The sequence below is a fragment of the Gavialis gangeticus genome, unplaced genomic scaffold (assembly GCF_001723915.1).
Source record: "Gavialis gangeticus isolate Ggan-Ray unplaced genomic scaffold, GavGan_comp1, whole genome shotgun sequence".
Taxonomy (NCBI): domain Eukaryota; kingdom Metazoa; phylum Chordata; order Crocodylia; family Gavialidae; genus Gavialis; species Gavialis gangeticus.
In genome coordinates this window covers 35087127-35091239 of record NW_017729001.1, presented here as the reverse complement: position 1 = coordinate 35091239, position 4113 = coordinate 35087127, and the positions used below count along the sequence as shown (strand labels likewise).

Sequence of the window (4113 nt, the reverse complement as noted above, 5' to 3'; positions counted from 1 at the left end):
AGCTGTTCTGTAATCCGGGCAGTGCCCCTGGTCTCTTTCTAACCTCAAGAGAGCACAGTTTGGCTCCTTGGAGTTCATGAAACAAACAGCTCTCCGTTCTGGATGGGCGCCTATTAGGAGCGTCCTGGGCCACTTCCCTGGCAGGGGAAGGAGCAGGACACTTTCCTCGTTATCTTTTCTGTCCTAATTTGTAGGAATTTCATTTTTCTAAAATGCTCATCACCGTCAACATGAAATCAAGCCAGTTTCCAAAACGGGGTTAACGTAGACCTTTGCCATGTTGCACCTCTTCTTGAGAGCCTCTGCTTATTTTATCTTTTTAAAATGTCTTCAGAGGTTTTCAATTTGTTTGAATGTCCTTCTGCTGCGTGAAGCGACCATATGAACAACAGACCAACTGAACAGGTGATCTGGGGCAAGAGGAGAAGACAACTATGACTGGGGAACTGCGCACGGTAAACATGCTGAAGGGAAGGGATGAAAACACTCATTTCTCTTATTCTTTCAGACACAGTGATCCTAGAGCTGGCCTCCAAAAGCAGTAGTTAAGACTGCTCGAGGGCTGTGGGCTGTACAGGAGCGACAGGACAGGGAGGAAAGGCGGGTGTGGTGCTCTGCATCAAGGAGGAATACACATTCTCACCAGGTGGCACAGGGTCAGAGGAGGGGACACAGAAGTGCTCTGGGTCCGAATACAAGGCAGTTGAGGGGAAAGAGACTTAATGGTGGGGGGTCTACTACAGACCCCCCAACCAAGGGGAAGAGCTAGACCAGGAATTCTTAGGTCAGCTCACGGAGGCAGTCAGGTCCAAGGACGTGGTCATCATGGGTGACCTGAACTTTCCAGACCTCTGCCGGGAAGAGCAGTCAGCCAGGTCTGACCGCTCACGTAGGTCCCTAGCCCAAATGCAGGACCTCCAGCTAACCCAGGAGTGCACAGCCCCACCGGGGAGACGCCTTGTTGGACCTGGTGCCGGCCACGGGGACGACCTGGTGTGGGGGCTGCAGATGCTCAACCACCTGGGCGACAGCGATCATCGCCTGCTGGGATTCACCATCCAGCGCAAGGTGGCAAAGGCCAGCAGCAAGGCAGCAGCCCTGGACTTCAGGAGGGCGGACTTCAATGAGCTAACACCCTGTTCAAATTTGCTGATGACACTAAGATGTGGGGGGATGTGGGCACGCTAGAAGGGAGGAATAGGCTGCAATCGGACCTCGACAGGTTACAGGGGTGGGCAGATGAGAACAGGATGGGATTCAACACCGACAAGTGCAAGGTGCTGCACCCGGGGAGGAAGAACCGGCACCATACCTACAGGCTGGGGAACTCCCTTTTTGTCAGGGCAGAGGCAGAAAAGGATCCTGGAGTCATCATCGATGCCAAGATGAGCATGGGCCGGCAGTGTGGGGACGCGGTCAGGAAGGCCAACCACACCTTGTCATGCATCCACAGATGCATCTCGAGCAGGTCCAGGGAAATGATCCTCCCCCTCTATGCGGCACTGGTCAGGCCACAGCTGGAGTACTGCGTCCGGTTCTGGGCGCCGCACTTCAGGAGGGATGTGGACAACATGGAGAGGGTCCAGAGGAGGCCACTCGCATGATCAGGGGGCAGTAGGGCAGGCCCAACGAGCAGAGGTGATGGGACCTGAACCTGTTCAGCCTCCACAAGAGAAGGCTGAGGGGGGATCTAGTGGCCTGTTACAAACTAGTCCGAAAGACCAGCAGGCACTGGGGGAGTCCCTGTTCCCCTGAGCATGACCAGGAGTGACCAGGAATAACAGTCACAAGCTGGCAGAGGGAGATTTAGGCTAGACGTCAGGAGGCGCGACTTCACAGTCAGGGCGGCTAGGATCTGGAACCAACTTCTGAGGGAAGTGGTGCAGGCTCCTACCCTGGGGGTCTTTAAAAGGAGGCTGAACACCTTGCTGGGGTCGTTTGACTCCTTTCCTGCCATGGCAGGGGTTCGGACTTGATGATCTGCTCAAGTCCCTTCCGACCCTAGAAACTATGAAACTATAAGACTGATATGATACAGAAGTGAAGTTGATCTTTTTTCCTGTTATCCACCCTCCTTACAATCTGAGGCTACTTCTTTTCCCAGAATTGCGCCAGGACTTTCAGCCTGGTCAACTGCCACAAAAATGTGGACATGCCTGTAGTATAGCTGGCCATCCCTCCAACATGCAGGGCACCCCGGAGCGGTGGGGTCCTCTGTTCTGTGGCTTCAGGAGTAAGTCGATGTCTGACACCAAATCCCTCCACATGCAGCCTCCTAGGAACTCCCTCCGCCATGCTGGCATTTCAGCATCTGAGAGCAGTTCAACCTGAGGGCATCCCTCCAGGTGCGACACTCCTGTCTCTCCAGTACTTGTGTAGACAAATCAAAACTAATTGTCAAGCAGGAATGCGTGTGGAATCTCACCCCCATGGCCTTTGGCCCACCCTCCGTAACATCTGCTTCAAAGGAGCCAGCAGCCCTTCAGGGCTTTAACTGGGATTGACGCTGGAAAGTAGCACGTTCATTTAAGTACTCTAGATCACTTAAGTCAATGCATCTCGTGTTCTGGGGATAGCAATGCGGGTAGTCTTCTGCTTCCAAGGCCGGTTTTCCACGTACCTTTGTCTTACTAGCCCAATGCTGGGGAAAAACAGAGATTGTATTATTTAAAGAGATATTAAAATATAAGAAAGTGTGATGTGTTATCTATAGTAATATATATATTTAGGAAATGTGTTATTTAAAAATGATGTAATGTGCTTGTATCTTAGTCACATTTCGAAGCAGGAAAATATATTAGTTTACATTCTGGAAGGAATAAATGTTCTATACACTGTAACAAAATAAGCAGCAATGTTAATTTATTTGGCATATACTGCAAATGACCACTGCTACGAGGGTCAGGCTGACATGGCTGAACACACGCTGATGAAACAGCTGTTCCAGTCACTGCATGCCTCTCGTGGCGCTCCTACCAGCGCGGCTCTACAAGTTACCCCCCGCCCAGCCTATGATGTTGTCCCTTAGACTCTGCAAGCCACTGACGTGTATTAGCCACAGGACCATTAGGACATGCTGGTTTTTCTTAGGTTCAAAGACAATTACTCCCGCCACAGTTACTGGCAATTATAGGCCAGTCAGGCTTACCTTGGTCCTTGGGAAAGCCTTTGAGAAAGTCATCCAAGAGCACATCTGCAAGGGCCCAGCAGGGGAAGTAACGCTCAGGGGCGACCAACAGGGGTTCATTGTGGGCAGGTCCTGCCTGACTAACCTGGTTTCTTTTTATGATCAGGTCACAAAGTCCCTGGACGAGGGTGTCAGGGTGGATATCGTCTTCCTTCCCACCACATCCTTGTAAAAAAAACTTGGTGACTGCAGCATTGATGCCTTCACAGTCAGATGGGTGGCAAATTGGCTGGAGGGCTGCACTCAGAGGGTGGTGGTGGACAGGTCGTTTTTGACCTGGAGGGACGTGGGCAGTGGGGTCTCCCCCAGGGCTCGGTCCTCAGGCCTGCACTGTTCAACATCTTCATCAGTTATCTGGATGTGGTGGTGGAAAGCACACTGTCCAAATTCACTGATGACACCAAGTTGTGGGGCGAGGTGGGCACACCTGACAGGAGGGACAGAATCCAGCTGATCTAGACAGGTTGCAAATGTGGGTGGAAGAGAATAGGATGGAGTTCAATGCAGATGAGTGCAAGGTGCTGCATCTAAGGAGGAGGAACCAGCAACACACCTATAGCTTGGGAAACACCCTTCTTGTCAACACGGTGCCAGAAAGGGATCTTGGAGTCATTGTTGACTCCAGGATGGACATGAGCTGCCAATGTGGTGACACGGTCAGGAAGGCCAACCTCACCTTGTCCTGCATCCACAGATGCATCTCGAGCAGGTCCAAGGAGGTGATCCTCCCCCTCTATGCAGCACTGGTCAGACCATAGCTGGAGTATTGTGTCCAGTTCTGGGCGCCGCACTTCAGGAGGGATGTGGACAGCATGGAGAGGGTCCAGAGGAGGCCACTCGCATGGTCAAAGAGCAGTGGGGCAGGCCCTATGAGGAGAGGCTAAATGGCCTGGATCTATTCAGCCTCCACAAGAGAAGGCTGAGGG

The 4113-nt window shown here is 52.2% G+C and overlaps 1 long non-coding RNA gene across 1 annotated transcript; it reads right to left on the bottom strand.

The window, feature by feature from the left end:
* Positions 1-10: 10 nt before the first annotated feature.
* LOC109290640 lies at positions 11-2856 on the bottom strand. Its single transcript, XR_002095634.1, has 2 exons — positions 2026-2856; positions 11-551 (listed from the first exon to the last, which is right to left on the bottom strand). It is a non-coding gene; the product is annotated as an uncharacterized LOC109290640 (long non-coding RNA).
* Positions 2857-4113: the final 1257 nt, after the last annotated feature.